This window comes from Acanthochromis polyacanthus, chromosome 20 (assembly GCF_021347895.1).
Source record: "Acanthochromis polyacanthus isolate Apoly-LR-REF ecotype Palm Island chromosome 20, KAUST_Apoly_ChrSc, whole genome shotgun sequence".
In the NCBI taxonomy this organism is placed as follows: Eukaryota; Metazoa; Chordata; class Actinopteri; family Pomacentridae; genus Acanthochromis; species Acanthochromis polyacanthus.
The window spans coordinates 11,219,786-11,241,124 of NC_067132.1; the positions used below are offsets into that span (position 1 = coordinate 11,219,786).

Consider the following 21,339-nt stretch of genomic DNA (forward strand, 5'->3'; position numbering starts at 1 on the left):
CATTTCCATTTGTGAAAGAATCTACGCATTACCATTTGGTTGTGTGCAATAATTTACTTCTTAGAAGCAGTACTTCTGTATATCTTGTATTATTTTGATCATTTTTTAATTTTTGAACTACTTTTTCAAAACCGTTGCCACTATCTTTGCTGCTGGAACAATTCAAATGTCCCCCCTGCTGGATTAACAAAAAATAATGTCTCATTTTGTCTTCTGAGACATTTATTCCAAATATTTCCACTGAGTCTTGAGAGTCTAAGTGAGTCAGCAAGCATTTACAAAACTATGAGCCTTCCGTGTCAAAGTGAAGAAAGATTTTAACAAAATAATGTCAACAGATATACAATCTAAAAAGGTCAGATTACTGATTGCATCAGTATTTACCTCATTGAAACCAGGGTTCCTAGATACTCTTGGCTGAATGGAAAGTTCTTTTCTTATATTCTCCTCAAAAAAGCAAAATCAAGTTGTTCCACATTAAAATAAGAGAAATAAAATCAACACCGTACTTCCTCAAAGCCCCAGAGACTTTGAAACCGATTGTTTCAAACATCCAGTTTGAAAAAAAAACAAACAGAATCAACCAGACAATTGAAAAACACAAGAAGATCTAGAACTCTGCTGTAGAATACAAAATAATTAACATGTAAAATATGCTTAAATTTGGTTTTCCTTTCCTCTGCTATCAGATAAACTCAGGGTTAATTGTGTTTTTAGCTCAAAAGAAAAGTCAACTAAAATTGTTTTAAAATATTATAAAATGTTAAAACACTAAAAAAACACATTAACACACACAATAAAACACTAGGGATGCAACGATTCTCGATATTTTTATCGAACCGTTCGATACGCCCTCTTCGATTGGACACGCAAAAAAAATTCGATATGAATCGAAGAAAGAAAGCCGCTAACATATTTTCAGACACTTCCCTTGCACGGCGCAACAGGACACGGCCTCCTCTCAGCTCCCTGCCTGTGAGAAACTCTGCCTTGCTCGCGCCTCCGCTCCCGCTCCCCCTGCTTGTTCTGGGGGAAGGCGGGTGCAGCTAGCAACACCGTGTGTTGTTAGGCTGCTGTTGTTTTGAAAGTGGAGGAGAGAAGGAATCATGGCGAGCGGCAACGAGACGGAGAACCAAAGTTTGGAAAACGCACCACCTTCGTACAGATCAACTGTGTGGCAGCACTTTGGGTTTGCTATCGATTACAATGACCAGGGGAAGAAAATGGTGGATAAAGTTAAAACTGTGTGCAAGCATTGCCTTCGCAAGTGCGCCGTACATAACCGGCAACACCTCCAACATGAGCAGCCATCTCCGGTGTCATCACCCGGATAAGTTGTCTGCGAGCGGGACAGACATGGAGACAGACAAGGTAACGCGGCCAAAATCTCAGAGTGTTGTCGACGCCTTTCAGAAGAACTATAGCTTCGCCTCTGATAAACACAAGAAATCACGCATGCTGTTGGGACATTCATTGCTAAAGCGTTGCAGCCTTACTCTGTGGTTGAGAATGCGGGCTTTCATTACCTAATGAAAACAATAGATCCCCGTTATGAAATCCCCTCTCGTACATACTTTACGCAGACTGTCATCCCTGCTATTTACGACCAAGTCCGGCAAAACATTGTTGACGAATTGGCTGCAACAAACAATCTCGCTTTGACTACAGACAGCTGGAGTTCTCGGGCAACGGAGAGCTACCTTACGGTAACAGTGCATTATATTTTGGACTCTGACTGGCAGATTAAGACCGCTGTACTACAAACTCGTCCCATGTATGAGAGTCATACAAGCGCAAATTTGTCAGAAGAACTGGAACATGCTGTGACAGAGTGGAAATTAAACAGGGCTAATGCGACAATACCAGTCACTACAGATAACGCAGCCAACATTGTGAATGCGATACGTGAGACGGAGGGACTCGGGCCACAAATAGGCTGCTTTGCCCATGTAGTAAACCTCGCAGCCAAGAAAGTTATTGCAATCAGTAGTGCGTCCCGCCTACTAGGAAAGATCGGAAAAGTAGTCGCTTTTTTTCACAAGAGCACTACAGCCAACAACACACTGAGAGCAAAACAAGAGATGCTAAACTTGCCCCGCCTTAAATTAATCCATGACGTCCAGACTCGGTGGAACTCAACTCATGATATGCTAGAAAGATACACACGTGGACAAAATTGTTGGTACCCCTCAGTTAAAGAAGGAAAAACCCACAATTCTCACTGAAATCACTTGAAACTCACAAAAGTAACAATAAATAAAAATTTATTGAAAATTAAATAATCAAAAACAGCCATTACTTTTGAATTGTTGATTAACATAATTATTTAAAAAAACAAACTAATGAAACAGGCCTGGACAAAAATGATGGTACCTCTATAAAAGATTGAAAACTATTTGACCAGAGTGACATGATTAACTCAGGTGTGTCATTTAATTGACATCACAGGTGTTCCAAACTCATAATCAGTCAGTCTGCCTATTTAAAGGGAGACAAGTAGTCACCCTGCTGTTTTGGTGAAAGGGTGTGTACCACACTGAACATGGACAACAGAAAGCGAAGGAGAGAATTGCTCCCAGGACATCCGAAAAAAAATTATAGACAAACATCTTAAAAGGTAAAGGCTATAAGACCATCTCTAAACAGCTTGAAGTTTCTGGTGACAACAGTGGGCTCATATTATTCAGAAGTTCAAGACCCACGGGACAGTAGCCAACCTCCCTGGACGTGCCGCAAGAGGAAAATTGATGACAAATTGAAGAGACGGATCGTTGGAATGTATCAAAGAGCCCAGAGCAACCTCCAAAGAAATTAAAGGTGAACTCAAGGCCCAAGGTACATCAGTGTCAGATCGCACATTCGTCTTGTTTGAGCCAAAGTGGACTTCTGGGAGAACGACCAAGGAGGACACCACTGGCTGAAAAAACTCATAAAAAAGCCAGACTGGAATTTGCAAAAATGCATGTTGACAAGCCACAAAGCTTCTGGGAAGAATGTCTTTGGACAGATGAGACCAAACTGGAGCTTTTTGTAAGGCACATCAACTCTATGTTCAATAGACTCAAAAACCAAGCATACGAGAAAAGAACACTGTCCCTACGGTGAAACATGGAGGAGGCTCAGTGATGTTTTGGGCTGCTTTGCTGCATCTGGCACAGGGTGTCTTGAAGTGTGCAAGGTAACGATGAAATCTGAAGACTATCAAGGCATTCTGGAGAGAAATGTGCTGCCTAGTGTCAGAAAGCTTGGTCTCAGTCGCAGGTCATGGGTCTTCCAACAGGACAACGATCCAAAACACACAGCCAAAAACACCCAAGAATGGCTGAGAGAAAAGCGTTGGACTATTCTAAAGTGGCCTTCTATGAGCCCAGATCTGAATCCCATTGAACATATGTGGAAGGAGCTGAAACATGCCATTTGGAGAAGACACCCATCAAACCTGAGACAACTGGAGCTGTTTGCTCATGAGGAGTGGGCCAAAATACCTGTTGACAGCTGCAGAACGCTCATTGACAAATGCAGAAATCGTTTAATTGCAGTGATTGCCTCAAAAGGTTGTGCAACAAAATATTAAGTTATGGGTACCATCATTTTTGTCCAGCCCTATTTCATTAGTTTGTTTTTTTAAATAGTTATGTTAATCAACAATTCAAAAGTGATGGCTGATTTTGATTATTTAATTTTCAATAAATTTTTATTTATTGTTACTTTTGTGAGTTTCAAGTGATTTCAGTGAGAATTGTGGGTTTTTCCTTCTTTAATTGAGGGGTACCAACAATTTTGTCCACGTGTGTATGTTGAACAGCAGGCAGCAGTCTACTCAGCATTGCTTGACAAAAATCTCAGGACTGTTAACAAAACTGTGGCTATGCTGTCTGATGATGAGCAAAAACTGGCAGAGGAGCTCATAAAACTACTGAAACCACTCAAAACAGTCACCTCTCTGATGAGCAGTGAAATGACCCCGACAACATCGACGATCCTTCCACTCAAAGAACAACTCATTAAATCCATGGACCACCTGGTTGGGGACAGTCCAACAGCTACAGAGGCAAAAAAGGCTATTGCAAAAGATCTGGAAATTCGGTACACGGACTCAAAGCTCATAAGTTACCTTCAAAAACCTACAGCCCTGGATCCCAGATTCAAATCCCTTCTTTCTCTTGATGAGGCAGCTAAGCTCCAAGTCTACAGGGATCTCACCAGGGACATTCTAGAGAAGGTATAATCTTTATTATTGTTATATTAAAATATGAAACAAAGTTTACAGCATGTTCCAACTATTAATGCTTGGCATTATTTGATGTATATTATTCTTAATATGTACAATATTTTGTGTTTTCAGTTCTAATGGAGATATTGGAATTGTTTTTAATTTTTCTTCACTTTATTTTTGTGATAGGATCATCCAGAGACAAGACCACCCACTGCGGAGGAGCCTGCAGCCTCAGATTTACAGTATGTCATGCTTGGCATTATCTTGTCTATATTGTTAACATTTACAATATTTTGTATTTTAGGTTCTAATAGAGATATTGAGATTGTTGTTTTTCATGTTTTTTCCTCTTTATTTTTGTGATAGGGTCATCCAGCATCAAGACCATGCACTGAACAGGAACCTGCAGAGCCTCCAGCCACCTCCACCAAAGAAAACAGCCATGGCAGAACTGTTAGGAGAGGTTTTTCAACACAATGAACAACAGAACAAGTCCTTTTCTGATACTGTGGAAGAAGAGGTCAACGCATACAGATTGGCACCTAGCATTCATGTGGATGCTGATCCTTTCAAACGGTGGAAGATGAATGAGTCCAGCTTTCCTCATCTCTCAAAACTTGCACGTCGTCACCTCTGTGTACCGGGAACTTCTGTTGATAGTGAGACAGAAATAAAGAGTCAGAAATGATAAAAAACATCAGTAAAAACAGAAATAAAGACTCAAAAACGATTAAAAACAGTTAAAAACAGAAATAAAGACTCAATAATGATTAAAAACATCAGTAAAAACGGGAATAAAGAGTCAAAAATGATTTAAAACATTAGTAAAAACAGAAATAAAGAGTCAAAAATGATTAAAAACATCAGTAAAAACAGAAATAAAGAGTCAGAAATGATTAAAAACATCAATTAAAAACAGAAATAAAGACTCAGATGTTTAAAAACATCAATAAAAATAGAAATAAAGAGTCAGAAATAATCAAAAACATCAGTCAAAACAGAAATAAAGAGTCAGAAATTATTACAAACAATAGTTAAAACAAATAAAGAGTCAGAAATGATTAAAAACATCAGTAAAAACAGAAATAAAGAGTCAGAAATGATTAAAACATCAGTAAAAACAGAAATAAAGAGTCAGAAATGATTATAAACATCAGTAAAACCAGAAATAAAGAGTCAGAAATGATTAAAAACATCAGTAAAAACAGAAATAAAGACTCAAAATGATTTTAAAAATCAGCCAAAAAAAAAAAGGGTAAAAACAAAAGATAAAAACAGAAACAGAAATAAAGAGTCAGAAATGATTAAAAACAAGTAAAGCCAGAAATAAAGAGTCAGAAATGATTAAAAGCATCAGAAAAAAGACAGAAACTCAAAACAGATAAGAAATGATTAAAAACATCAGTAAAAACAGAAATAAAGAGTCAGAAATGATTTAAAACATCAGTAAAAACAGGCCGGCTGTTTACTTTCAAACTCGCCTGCTGTCACTATGGCAACAGGGCAACTGTCAAAAGATCAAAGGCACATTCTGTTGATGAGGTCACATAGGTGTCATGATGATGTCACACCAGAGTTTACTAATGCAGGTGAAAAATTCTGGTCTGGTATTCTTTGAACTTGAAAGATCAAAGGCACATTCTGTTATAGAGGTGAAGTCTAGTTTAGGTGAATTCTAGAGGTGAAATTCTGGTCCAGTACTGAGAGTCGGCGTACAGAACCAAGATGGGAGCCAACGCAGGCAAACAGAGAAGACGTGAACGTGACGTGGGAGTGAGGCAGCAGATCCAAGAATGGGAGGAGGCGGCTACTCGGAACCTCCGACGGACCAAGGTGGAACTGATTCGGGCTCAGAGCTCATCAAGAAAAGCTGAGCTCAAGCAACAAGCTGAGACCCAGAACGGCATCATTGATTTCCTCAGAGGAAGGGCAACAAACGAGGAGGACGGCTCCAGGGATCAGAGAGACGAGGAGATCTCTCTGAGAATGGAGCTCGCAGAGTGCTGGGACAAACTGTGCGAGGCCAACGGCCGTCTCAGAGCACAGGAGAAAATACGGAGAGACCTGAAACTCCAACTGAGTCAGTACCGGACCAAGCAGCAGTCCATGACCTGGGAGATGAACACCTGGATGTCTGAGGTGGACCACCTGAAAGACCAGAACCAGGAGTTGACGGCCAAACTGCAGGAGGAACAAAGCAAGTACCTGGAGTTGATGGCCAATCTGCAGGAGGAACAAAACAAGAACCAGGAGTTGACGGCCAATCTGCAGGAAGAAAAAAACAAGAACCAGGAGTTGACGGCCAATCTGCAGGAAGAACAAAACAAGAACCTGGAGTTGACGGCCAAACTGCAGGAAGAACAAAACCGAGAACCTGGAGTTGACGGCCAAACTGCAGGAGGCCCAGAAACAGCTGCAGCAACCTTCCTGGGAGGCCCCAACCCAAAGCTCGGAAATCCTGCAGATGGAAAACCCTTCAGAGGTCAGGGACACAACAGCAGGGACAACAGACCCTGCTGGCGCAACAGGAAACTTCCTGCAAGCCAGAAACTTCAGAACCTGCAGAAGTTAGTCGACACGGGTCTTCAGTCTGAGGTTGAGGCTGAAACGTCAAATCTTTGTCCTGTCATCGGCGCGCTCCTCTTTAAGGTGGTCATTTTATCCCCTGAACAAATGGCAAAAAGGCGCTCTCCATACTGGACCTCCAGGCCGTCGGGAAGCGCCTGTCGAGCTGCCGCTGGATGACATTAACATCCCTGACGACAGAAGAATCTTGAAGATAGACCGAATACCCACACCCATGGCGAAAGATCTTGAAACTGCGTTTGGCTCAGCAGACGAGCTGATAGAAGCAGCAGTAACAACCAGATTTTCATCCGTATTTTGATGACATTGTTGTGGATATTTAAGAATGCATGTGGGATGCGATCACTCATCCAAAAGAGAAATCTGCAGTCGCCAGGTCCTTCTCATCAGTGGGAAGAGGCCTTCAGAAGACCCTTCAAACGTTGAATGAAATGACCATCACCAAGTTTGAAGGAAAAAAAAAGACAAGCGTCGAAAAACATGTTTCCTTAAACCAATAGTCATCAATAATTAATTTAAAAAAGGCTTCACATCAAGAGCAAAAAGGTAAAACCAAAGCAGGCAAATTCAAAAATCATTTAGGCACTTTTCTGACCAGATTGCCCAAACATGAGCTCTGAGAGAAAACAAGTCCTGTTTAAAAGTTAGAAAGGAAGGTCAACACTCTTTTACTTTCTTTTTCTTTCTTTACTTTCTTTTTCTTTTCTTTACTTCCTTTTCCATACTTTTATTGCCCACTTGTGATATTTTCTCACTCTTTTATTTTCATAAAAATAACAGCCTCTTTTGCCTCCTTTCTCCTCACCTCTTCAAACCTCTGTCACCCGGCATCCTCTCTATTTCTTCCCTTTCCTTCCATCTTTTCTTTTCTTTTCTTTCTTTTCTTTTTTTACTTTCCTGTCGTGTGTGTGTGTGTGTGTGTGTGTGTGTGTGTGTGTGTGTGTGTGTGTGTGTGTGTGTGTGTGTGTCCTCTCTAAAGAATCGCCACCTTATCGCGGTGGAGGGGTTTGAGTGTCCCTGTGATCCTGGGAGCTATGTTGTCCGGGGCAATAGCCCCTGGTAGGGTCTCCAAGGCAAATTGGTTCTAGGTGAGGGACCAGACAAAGAGCGATTGTGAAAACCCTGATGACAAAGACGAAAGCCGCTACCTCGTCCAGACTAGGGAAACCGGGGCCTCTCCCTGGAGCCTGGTCTGGAGGGGAGCTCGTCACAGAGCACCTGGTGGCCGAGTCTTTGGGCCCCGTGGGGCTTGGTCGGGCACAGCCCCAAAAGTAACACGGGTCGCCGCCTGTATATTGCAAAGATTTTATTCAATAAAATGGGTCTCCCAAGGAACAGATTTATTTCAACAAAATCTGTGAATACAGATAATAATTTGTGTAATCTTAATACTTATGTCAACATTTCCATTTGTGAAAGAATCTACGCATTACCATTGGTGTGTGCAATAATGTTACTTCTAGAAGCAGTACTTCTGTATATCTTGTATTATTTTGATCATTTTTTAATTTTTGAACTACTTTTTCAAACGTTGCCACTATCTTTGCTGCTTGGAACAATTCAAATGTCCCCCCTGCTGGATAACAAAAATAATGTCTCATTTTGTCTTCTGAGACATTTATTCCCAATATTTCACTGAGTCTTGAGAGTCTAAGTGAGTCAGCAAGCATTTACAAAAATATGGCCTTCCGTGTCAAAGTGAGAAAGATTTTAACAAAATAATGTTCAACAGATATACAATCTAAAAAGGTCAGATTACTGATTGCATCAGTATTTACCTCATTGAAACCAGGGTTTCCTAGATACATCTTTGGCTGAATGGAAAGTTCTTTTCTTTATATTCTCCTCAAAAAGCAAAATCAAGTTGTTCCACATTAAAATAGAGAAATAAAATAACACCCGTACTTCCTCAAAAGCCCCAGAGACTTTGAAACCGATTTGTTTCAAACATCCAGTTTGAAAAAACAAAAACAGATCAACAGACAATTGAAAAACACAAGAAAGATTCTAGAACTCTGCTGTAGAATACAAATAATTAACATGTAAATATGCTTAAATTTGGTTTCTTCCTCTGCTATCAGATAAACTCAGGTTAATTGTGTTTAGCTCAAAAGAAAAGTCAACTAATTGTTTTAAAATATTATAAAATGTTAAAACACTAAAAACACATTAACACACACAATAAACACTAGGGATGCAACGATTCTCGATATTTTATCGAACCGTTCGATACGCCCTCTTCGATTGGACACGCAAAAAAAATTCGATATGAATCGAAGAAAGAAAGCCGCTAACATATTTTCAGACACTTCCCTTGCACGGCGCAACAGGACACGGCCTCCTCTCAGCTCCCTGCCTGTGAGAAACTCTGCCTTGCTCCGCCTCCGCTCCCGCTCCCCCTGCTTGTTCTGGGGGAAGGCGGGTGCAGCTAGCAACACGTGTGTTGTTAGCTGCTGTTGTTTTGAAAGTGGAGGAGAGAAGGAATCATGGCGAGCGGCAACGAGACGGAGAAACCAAAGTTTGAAAACGCACCACCTTCGTACAGATCAACTGTGTGGCAGCACTTTGGGTTTGCTATCGATTACAATGACCAGGGGAAGAAAATGGTGGATAAAAGTAAAACTGTGTGCAAGCATTGCCTCGCAAGTGCGCCGTACATAACCGGCAACACCTCCAACATGAGCAGCCATCTCCGGTGTCATCACCCGGATAAGTTGTCTGCGAGCGGGACAGACATGGAGACAGACAAGGTAACGCGGCCAAATCTCAGAGTGTTGTCGACGCCTTTCAGAAGAACTATAGCTTCGCCTCTGATAACACAAGAAAATCACGCATGCTGTTGGGACATTCATTGCTAAAGCGTTGCAGCCTTACTCTGTGGTTGAGAATGCGGGCTTTCATTACCTAATGAAAACAATAGATCCCCGTTATGAATCCCCTCTCGTACATACTTTACGCAGACTGTCATCCCTGCTATTTACGACCAAGTCCGGCAAAACATTGTTGACGAATTGGCTGCAACAAACAATCTCGCTTTGACTACAGACAGCTGGAGTTCTCGGGCAACGGAGAGCTACCTTACGGTAACAGTGCATTATATTTTGGACTCTGACTGGCAGATTAAGACCGCTGTACTACAAACTCGTCCCATGTATGAGAGTCATACAAGCGCAAATTTGTCAGAAGAACTGGAACATGCTGTGACAGAGTGGAAATTAAACAGGGCTAATGCGACAATACCAGTCACTACAGATAACGCAGCCAACATTGTGAATGCGATACGTGAGACGGAGGGACTCGGGCCACAAATAGGCTGCTTTGCCCATGTAGTAAACCTCGCAGCCAAGAAAGTTATTGCAATCAGTAGTGCGTCCCGCCTACTAGGAAAGATCGGAAAAGTAGTCGCTTTTTTTCACAAGAGCACTACAGCCAACAACACACTGAGAGCAAAACAAGAGATGCTAAACTTGCCCCGCCTTAAATTAATCCATGACGTCCAGACTCGGTGGAACTCAACTCATGATATGCTAGAAAGATACAGTATGTTGAACAGCAGGCAGCAGTCTACTCAGCATTGCTTGACAAAAATCTCAGGACTGTTAACAAAACTGTGGCTATGCTGTCTGATGATGAGCAAAAACTGGCAGAGGAGCTCATAAAACTACTGAAACCACTCAAAACAGTCACCTCTCTGATGAGCAGTGAAATGACCCCGACAACATCGACGATCCTTCCACTCAAAGAACAACTCATTAAATCCATGGACCACCTGGTTGGGGACAGTCCAACAGCTACAGAGGCAAAAAAGGCTATTGCAAAAGATCTGGAAATTCGGTACACGGACTCAAAGCTCATAAGTTACCTTCAAAAACCTACAGCCCTGGATCCCAGATTCAAATCCCTTCTTTCTCTTGATGAGGCAGCTAAGCTCCAAGTCTACAGGGATCTCACCAGGGACATTCTAGAGAAGGTATAATCTTTATTATTGTTATATTAAAATATGAAACAAAGTTTACAGCATGTTCCAACTATTAATGCTTGGCATTATTTGATGTATATTATTCTTAATATGTACAATATTTTGTGTTTTCAGTTCTAATGGAGATATTGGAATTGTTTTTAATTTTTCTTCACTTTATTTTTGTGATAGGATCATCCAGAGACAAGACCACCCACTGCGGAGGAGCCTGCAGCCTCAGATTTACAGTATGTCATGCTTGGCATTATCTTGTCTATATTGTTAACATTTACAATATTTTGTATTTTAGGTTCTAATAGAGATATTGAGATTGTTGTTTTCATGTTTTTTCCTCTTTATTTTTGTGATAGGGTCATCCAGCATCAAGACCATGCACTGAACAGGAACCTGCAGAGCCTCCAGCCACCTCCACCAAAGAAAACAGCCATGGCAGAACTGTTAGGAGAGGTTTTTCAACACAATGAACAACAGAACAAGTCCTTTTCTGATACTGTGGAAGAAGAGGTCAACGCATACAGATTGGCACCTAGCATTCATGTGGATGCTGATCCTTTCAAACGGTGGAAGATGAATGAGTCCAGCTTTCCTCATCTCTCAAAACTTGCACGTCGTCACCTCTGTGTACCGGGAACTTCTGTTGATAGTGAGACAGAAATAAAGAGTCAGAAATGATAAAAAACATCAGTAAAAACAGAAATAAAGACTCAAAAACGATTAAAAACAGTTAAAAACAGAAATAAAGACTCAATAATGATTAAAAACATCAGTAAAAACGGGAATAAAGAGTCAAAAATGATTTAAAACATTAGTAAAAACAGAAATAAAGAGTCAAAAATGATTAAAAACATCAGTAAAAACAGAAATAAAGAGTCAGAAATGATTAAAAACATCAATTAAAAACAGAAATAAAGACTCAGATGTTTAAAAACATCAATAAAAATAGAAATAAAGAGTCAGAAATAATCAAAAACATCAGTCAAAACAGAAATAAAGAGTCAGAAATTATTACAAACAATAGTTAAAACAGAAATAAAGAGTCAGAAATGATTAAAAACATCAGTAAAAACAGAAATAAAGAGTCAGAAATGATTAAAACATCAGTAAAAACAGAAATAAAGAGTCAGAAATGATTATAAACATCAGTAAAACCAGAAATAAAGAGTCAGAAATGATTAAAAACATCAGTAAAAACAGAAATAAAGACTCAAAATGATTTTAAAAATCAGCCAAAACAGAAATAAAGGGTCAAAAATGATTAAAAACATCAGTAAAAACAGAAATAAAGAGTCAGAAATGATTAAAAACAAGTAAAGCCAGAAATAAAGAGTCAGAAATGATTAAAAGCATCAGTAAAAACAGAAATACAGACTCAAAAATGATTAAAAACATCAGTAAAAACAGAAATAAAGAGTCAGAAATGATTTAAAACATCAGTAAAAACAGGCCGGCTGTTTACTTTCAAACTCGCCTGCTGTCACTATGGCAACAGGGCAACTGTCAAAAGATCAAAGGCACATTCTGTTGATGAGGTCACATAGGTGTCATGATGATGTCACACCAGAGTTTACTAATGCAGGTGAAAAATTCTGGTCTGGTATTCTTTGAACTTGAAAGATCAAAGGCACATTCTGTTATAGAGGTGAAGTCTAGTTTAGGTGAATTCTAGAGGTGAAATTCTGGTCCAGTACTGAGAGTCGGCGTACAGAACCAAGATGGGAGCCAACGCAGGCAAACAGAGAAGACGTGAACGTGACGTGGGAGTGAGGCAGCAGATCCAAGAATGGGAGGAGGCGGCTACTCGGAACCTCCGACGGACCAAGGTGGAACTGATTCGGGCTCAGAGCTCATCAAGAAAAGCTGAGCTCAAGCAACAAGCTGAGACCCAGAACGGCATCATTGATTTCCTCAGAGGAAGGGCAACAAACGAGGAGGACGGCTCCAGGGATCAGAGAGACGAGGAGATCTCTCTGAGAATGGAGCTCGCAGAGTGCTGGGACAAACTGTGCGAGGCCAACGGCCGTCTCAGAGCACAGGAGAAAATACGGAGAGACCTGAAACTCCAACTGAGTCAGTACCGGACCAAGCAGCAGTCCATGACCTGGGAGATGAACACCTGGATGTCTGAGGTGGACCACCTGAAAGACCAGAACCAGGAGTTGACGGCCAAACTGCAGGAGGAACAAAGCAAGTACCTGGAGTTGATGGCCAATCTGCAGGAGGAACAAAACAAGAACCAGGAGTTGACGGCCAATCTGCAGGAAGAAAAAAACAAGAACCAGGAGTTGACGGCCAATCTGCAGGAAGAACAAAACAAGAACCTGGAGTTGACGGCCAAACTGCAGGAAGAACAAAACGAGAACCTGGAGTTGACGGCCAAACTGCAGGAGGCCCAGAAACAGCTGCAGCAACCTTCCTGGGAGGCCCCAACCCAAAGCTCGGAAATCCTGCAGATGGAAAACCCTTCAGAGGTCAGGACACAACAGCAGGACACAGACCTGCTGGCGCAACAGGAACTTCTGCAGCAGAATTCAGACCTGCAGAAGTTAGTCGACACGGGTCTTCAGTCTGAGGTTGAGGCTGAAACGTCAAATCTTTGTCCTGTCATCGGCGCGCTCCTCTTTAAGGTGGTCATTTTATCCCTGAACAAATGCAAAAAGGCGCTCTCCATACTGGACCTCCAGGCCGTCGGGAAGCGCCTGTCGGAGCTGCCGCTGGATGACATTAACATCCCTGACGACAGAAGAATCTTGAAGATAGACCGAATACCCACACCCATGGCGAAAGATCTTGAAACTGCGTTTGGCTCAGCAGACGAGCTGATAGAAGCAGCAGTAACACCAGATTTTCATCCGTATTTTGATGACATTGTTGTGGATATTTTAAGAATGCATGTGGATGCGATCACTCATCCAAAAGAGAAATCTGCAGTCGCCAGGTCCTTCTCATCAGTGGGAAGAGCCTTCAGAAGACCCTTCAAACGTTGAATGAAATGACCATCACCAGTTTGAAGGAAAAAAAGACAAGCGTCGAAAACATGTTTTCCTTAAACCAATAAGTCGTCAATAATTATTTAAAAAGGCTTCACATCAAGAGCAAAAAGGTAAAACCCAAAGCAGGCAAATTCAAAAATCATTTAGGCCACTTTTCTGACCAGATTGCCAACATGAGCTCTGAGAGAAAACAAGTCCTGTTTAAAAGTTAGAAAAGGAAGGTCAACACTCTTTTACTTTCTTTTTTCTTTTCTTTTACTTTCTTTTTTCTTTTCTTTTACTTTCCTTTTCCATACTTTTATTGCCCCACTTGTGATATTTTCTCACTCTTTTATTTTCATAAAAATAACAGCCTCTTTTGCCTCCTTTCTCCTCACCTCTTCAACCTCTGTCACCCGCATCCTCTCTATTTCTTCCCTTTCCTTCCATCTTTTCTTTTCTTTTCTTTTCTTTTCTTTTTTTACTTTCCTGTCGTGTGTGTGTGTGTGTGTGTGTGTGTGTGTGTGTGTGTGTGTGTCCTCTCTAAAGAATCGCCACCTTATCGCGGTGGAGGGGTTTGAGTGTCCCTGTGATCCTGGGAGCTATGTTGTCCGGGGCAATAGCCCCTGGTAGGGTCTCCCAAGGCAAATTGGTTCTAGGTGAGGGACCAGACAAAGAGCGATTGTGAAAACCCTGATGACAAAGACGAAAGCCGCTACCTCGTCCAGACTAGGGAAACCGGGGCCTCTCCCTGGAGCCTGGTCTGGAGGGGAGCTCGTCACAGAGCACCTGGTGGCCGAGTCTTTGGGCCCCGTGGGGCTTGGTCGGGCACAGCCCCAAAAAGTAACACGGGGTCGCCGCCTGTATATTGCAAAGATTTTATTTCAATAAAATGGGTCTCCCAAGGAACAGATTTTATTTCAACAAAATCTGTGAATACAGATAATAATTTGTGTAATCTTAATACTTATGTCAACATTTCCATTTGTGAAAGAATCTACGCATTACCATTGGTGTGTGCAATAATGTTACTTCTAGAAGCAGTACTTCTGTATATCTTGTATTATTTTGATCATTTTTTAATTTTTGAACTACTTTTTCAAAACGTTGCCACTATCTTTGCTGCTGGAACAATTCAAATGTCCCCCCTGCTGGATTAACAAAAAATAATGTCTCATTTTGTCTTCTGAGACATTTATTCCAAATATTTCCACTGAGTCTTGAGAGTCTAAGTGAGTCAGCAAGCATTTACAAAACTATGAGCCTTCCGTGTCAAAGTGAAGAAAGATTTTAACAAAATAATGTCAACAGATATACAATCTAAAAAGGTCAGATTACTGATTGCATCAGTATTTACCTCATTGAAACCAGGGTTTCCTAGATACATCTTTGGCTGAATGGAAAGTTCTTTTCTTTATATTCTCCTCAAAAAAGCAAAATCAAGTTGTTCCACATTAAAATAGAGAAATAAAATCAACACCGTACTTCCTCAAAGCCCCAGAGACTTTGAAACCGATTTGTTTCAAACATCCAGTTTGAAAAAAAACAAAAACAGATCAACAGACAATTGAAAAACACAAGAAAGATTCTAGAACTCTGCTGTAGAATACAAAATAATTAACATGTAAAATATGCTTAAATTTGGTTTTCCTTTCCTCTGCTATCAGATAAACTCAGGTTAATTGTGTTTTAGCTCAAAAGAAAAGTCAACTAAATTGTTTTAAAATATTATAAAATGTTAAAACACTAAAAACACATTAACACACACAATAAACACTAGGGATGCAACGATTCTCGATATTTTATCGAACCGTTCGATACGCCCTCTTCGATTGGACACGCAAAAAAAATTCGATATGAATCGAAGAAAGAAAGCCGCTAACATATTTTCAGACATTTCCCTTGCACGGCGCAACAGGACACGGCCTCCTCTCAGCTCCCTGCCTGTGAGAAACTCTGCCTTGCTCCGCCTCCGCTCCCGCTCCCCCTGCTTGTTCTGGGGGAAGGCGGGTGCAGCTAGCAACACGTGTGTTGTTAGCTGCTGTTGTTTTGAAAGTGGAGGAGAGAAGGAATCATGGCGAGCGGCAACGAGACGGAGAAACCAAAGTTTGAAAACGCACCACCTTCGTACAGATCAACTGTGTGGCAGCACTTTGGGTTTGCTATCGATTACAATGACCAGGGGAAGAAAATGGTGGATAAAAGTAAAACTGTGTGCAAGCATTGCCTCGCAAGTGCGCCGTACATAACCGGCAACACCTCCAACATGAGCAGCTATCTCCGGTGTCATCACCCGGATAAGTTGTCTGCGAGCGGGACAGACATGGAGACAGACAAGGTAACGCGGCCAAAATCTCAGAGTGTTGTCGACGCCTTTCAGAAGAACTATAGCTTCGCCTCTGATAAACACAAGAAAATCACGCATGCTGTTGGGACATTCATTGCTAAAGCGTTGCAGCCTTACTCTGTGGTTGAGAATGCGGGCTTTCATTACCTAATGAAAACAATAGATCCCCGTTATGAAATCCCCTCTCGTACATACTTTACGCAGACTGTCATCCCTGCTATTTACGACCAAGTCCGGCAAAACATTGTTGACGAATTGGCTGCAACAAACAATCTCGCTTTGACTACAGACAGCTGGACTTCTCGGGCAACGGAGAGCTACCTTACGGTAACAGTGCATTATATTTTGGACTCTGACTGGCAGATTAAGACCGCTGTACTACAAACTCGTCCCATGTATGAGAGTCATACAAGCGCAAATTTGTCAGAAGAACTGGAACATGCTGTGACAGAGTGGAAATTAAACAGGGCTAATGCGACAATACCAGTCACTACAGATAACGCAGCCAACATTGTGAATGCGATACGTGAGACGGAGGGACTCGGGCCACAAATAGGCTGCTTTGCCCATGTAGTAAACCTCGCAGCCAAGAAAGTTATTGCAATCAGTAGTGCGTCCCGCCTACTAGGAAAGATCGGAAAAGTAGTCGCTTTTTTTCACAAGAGCACTACAGCCAACAACACACTGAGAGCAAAACAAGAGATGCTAAACTTGCCCCGCCTGAAATTAATCCATGACGTCCAGACTCGGTGGAACTCAACTCATGATATGCTAGAAAGATACACACGTGGACAAAATTGTTGGTACCCCTCAGTTAAAGAAGGAAAAACCCACAATTCTCACTGAAATCACTTGAAACTCACAAAAGTAACAATAAATAAAAATTTATTGAAAATTAAATAATCAAAAACAGCCATTACTTTTGAATTGTTGATTAACATAATTATTTAAAAAAACAAACTAATGAAACAGGCCTGGACAAAAATGATGGTACCTCTATAAAAGATTGAAAACTATTTGACCAGAGTGACATGATTAACTCAGGTGTGTCATTTAATTGACATCACAGGTGTTTCCAAACTCATAATCAGTCAGTCTGCCTATTTAAAGGGAGACAAGTAGTCACCCTGCTGTTTGGTGAAAAGGTGTGTACCACACTGAACATGGACAACAGAAAGCGAAGGAGAGAATTGTCCCAGGACATCCGAAAAAAAATTATAGACAAACATCTTAAAGGTAAAGGCTATAAGACCATCTCTAAACAGCTTGAAGTTCCTGTGACAACAGTGGCTCATATTATTCAGAAGTTCAAGACCCACGGGACAGTAGCCAACCTCCCTGGACGTGGCCGCAAGAGGAAAATTGATGACAAATTGAAGAGACGGATCGTTGGAATTGTATCCAAAGAGCCCAGAGCAACCTCCAAAGAAATTAAAGGTGAACTCCAAGGCCAAGGTACATCAGTGTCAGATCGCACCATTCGTCCTTGTTTGAGCCAAAGTGGACTTCATGGGAGACGACCAAGGAGGACACCACTGCTGAAAAAAACTCATAAAAAAGCCAGACTGGAATTTGCAAAAATGCATGTTGACAAGCCACAAAGCTTCTGGGAGAATGTCCTTTGGACAGATGAGACCAAACTGGAGCTTTTTGGTAAGGCACATCAACTCTATGTTCATAGACTCAAAAACCAAGCATACGAAGAAAAGAACACTGTCCCTACGGTGAAACATGGAGGAGGCTCAGTGATGTTTTGGGGCTGCTTTGCTGCATCTGGCACAGGGTGTCTTGAAAGTGTGCAAGGTACGATGAAATCTGAAGACTATCAAGGCATTCTGGAGAGAAATGTGCTGCCTAGTGTCAGAAAGCTTGGTCTCAGTCGCAGGTCATGGGTCTTCCAACAGGACAACGATCCAAAACACACAGCCAAAAACACCCAAGAATGGCTGAGAGAAAAGCGTTGGACTATTCTAAAGTGGCCTTCTATGAGCCCAGATCTGAATCCCATTGAACATATGTGGAAGGAGCTGAAACATGCCATTTGGAGAAGACACCCATCAAACCTGAGCCAACTGGAGCTGTTTGCTCATGAGGAGTGGGCCAAAATACCTGTTGACAGCTGCAGAACGCTCATTGACAAATGCAGAAATCGTTTAATTGCAGTGATTGCCTCAAAAGGTTGTGCAACAAAATATTAAGTTATGGGTACCATCATTTTTGTCCAGCCCTATTTCATTAGTTTGTTTTTTTTAATAGTTATGTTAATCAACAATTCAAAAGTGATGGCTGATTTTGATTATTTAATTTTCAATAAATTTTTATTTATTGTTACTTTTGTGAGTTTCAAGTGATTTCAGTGAGAATTGTGGGTTTTTCCTTCTTTAATTGAGGGGTACCAACAATTTTGTCCACGTGTGTATGTTGAACAGCAGGCAGCAGTCTACTCAGCATTGCTTGACAAAAATCTCAGGACTGTTAACAAAACTGTGGCTATGCTGTCTGATGATGAGCAAAAACTGGCAGAGGAGCTCATAAAACTACTGAAACCACTCAAAACAGTCACCTCTCTGATGAGCAGTGAAATGACCCCGACAACATCGACGATCCTTCCACTCAAAGAACAACTCATTAAATCCATGGACCACCTGGTTGGGGACAGTCCAACAGCTACAGAGGCAAAAAAGGCTATTGCAAAAGATCTGGAAATTCGGTACACGGACTCAAAGCTCATAAGTTACCTTCAAAAATCTACAGCCCTGGATCCCAGATTCAAATCCCTTCTTTCTCTTGATGAGGCAGCTAAGCTCCAAGTCTACAGGGATCTCACCAGGGACATTCTAGAGAAGGTATAATCTTTATTATTGTTATATTAAAATATGAAACAAAGTTTACAGCATGTTCCAACTATTAATGCTTGGCATTATTTGATGTATATTATTCTTAATATGTACAATATTTTGTGTTTTCAGTTCTAATGGAGATATTGGAATTGTTTTTAATTTTTCTTCACTTTATTTTTGTGATAGGATCATCCAGAGACAAGACCACCCACTGCGGAGGAGCCTGCAGCCTCAGATTTACAGTATGTCATGCTTGGCATTATCTTGTCTATATTGTTAACATTTACAATATTTTGTATTTTAGGTTCTAATAGAGATATTGAGATTGTTGTTTTTCATGTTTTTTCCTCTTTATTTTTGTGATAGGGTCATCCAGCGTCAAGACCATGCACTGAACAGGAACCTGCAGAGCCTCCAGCCACCTCCACCAAAGAAAACAGCCATGGCAGAACTGTTAGGAGAGGTTATCCTAACCCTAACCCTGAAACATCAGTAAAAACAGAAATAAAGAGTCAGAAATGATTAAAAACATCAGTAAAAACAGAAATAAAGAGTAAAAAATGATTAAAAACATCAGTTAAAAGAGAAATAAAGACTCAAAAATGTTCAAAAACATCAGTAAAAACAGAAATAAAGAGTCAGAAATGATTAAAAACATAAGTAAAAACAGAAATAAAGACTCAAACATGTTCAAAAACATCAGTAAAAACAGAAATAGAGTCAGAAATGATTAAAACATCAGTAAAAACAGAAATAAAGAGTCAGAAATGATTAAAAACATCAGTAAAAACAGAAATAAAGACTCAGAAATGATTAAAAACATCAGTAAAAACAGAAAAAAGAGTCAGAAATGATTTTAAAAAACCAGTAAAAACAGAAATAAAGAGTCAAAAATGATTAAAAACATCAGTAAAAACAGAAATAAAGAGTCAAATGTTTGAAAACATCAGTAAAACAGAAATAAAGAGTCAAATGTTCAAAAACATCAGTAAAAAAGAAATAAAGACTCAAAAATGATTAAAAACATAAGTAAAAAAAGAAACAGAGTCAGAAATGTTTAAAAACATCAGTAAAAACAGTCGTCTGGAGGAAGAAAAAAACAGTTTCACCTGAATGATGGAGCGTTTCACTGCAATCTGCGCTGAGAAAACATGAAAACACAAAACCTCATTTATTCTGCAGCTTCAGTCTGTCTCTGGAGTTTATTTAGCTCTTTATGGAAACCAGTTTCTGTCACTAAAGTAACAATAATAATAATAATAAAAGATTAAAATACACACAGAGATTTTCTTTTAAATTCCATCATTTCATAAAAGTCAAAACTGTCAAATTAAAAGTTGGAAAAATGAGATAAAATATCAAAGTTATTAAATAAATCGATGTTTATACTGAACAAATAAAACATCATCAAGTTCAACATCATCAAAAAATGCACATTGAATGTGCATCATTGCACATTCAATTTGCAAATTCAAAAAATGCACATTCTATGTGCATTTTTTGAATCTCTTTGATCTTTGTGATGTCATATGTGATGTCATCACAACGGACAGAAAGTCTACAAGTGTAACCCAGTAACAGAGTCAGTTCAACCCACGATTTCTCGTGATTAACTGCGATTTTTAATACTCACCGGACTTTAGCACAGAAGAACTGTCTGCCATGAACCAACAAGAGTCACAGAATGACGACACTTACTGCGAAGAACCGAATACCGTGAACTGCCAATCTATGGAATTGAACCCCCAAGAGGAATTTCCTCTTGACGAGGAAATCAAAAAGAAAAACCAGAAAATTGAATGGCTCACACTGGTAATCAGAGGGCAAAAAGAGTTGCGAGAGAAAGAATGCAAGAAACTGGCAGAGTGTGAGTCAAGTCACACTCAGTTAGTAAACACAATGAAAGCGCAACATGAGGAAACCCTCATTAAACTCAAGCAGCAGCAGGACGATAATAAGAAATTATCTAAAGAGCTGCTTGACATGACTGAGAGGATGGCAGAGCAAGACAGTCGATATAAAGAGGTCAGACAGGAAATCAGAAGGCAAGAAGAGTTGCGAGAGAAAGAATGCAAGAAACTGGCAGAGTGTGAGTCAAGTCACACTCAGTTAGTAAATACAATGAAAGCGCAACATGAGGAAACCCTAATTAATCTCAAGCAGCAGCAGGACGATAATAAGAAATTATCTAAAGAGCTGCTTGACATGACTGAGAGGATGGCAGAGCAAGACAGTCGATATGAAACAGAGGTCACCAAGTTAAAGAGGAACCTCTGTGAAGCTGAATGCAAACAAACACTGAAGGTCCAGCATCTGGAGCAGATGTTAGTGGACAAGACAGCTGAGGCTCAGGACGCACGAGACAAGTGCATAATAACACGCATGGGATATGAGCAAAACCA

The 21,339-nt window shown here is 40.5% G+C and overlaps 1 long non-coding RNA gene across 1 annotated transcript; it reads right to left on the reverse strand.

Moving 5' to 3' along the window:
• Window positions 1-11,327: 11,327 nt before the first annotated feature.
• Window positions 11,328-20,727, reverse strand: LOC127531304 (uncharacterized). Its single transcript, XR_007938369.1, has 3 exons — window positions 20,571-20,727; window positions 20,047-20,073; window positions 11,328-11,415 (listed from the first exon to the last, which is right to left on the reverse strand). It is a non-coding gene; the product is annotated as an uncharacterized LOC127531304 (long non-coding RNA).
• Between the last annotated feature and the right edge of the window lie 612 nt (window positions 20,728-21,339).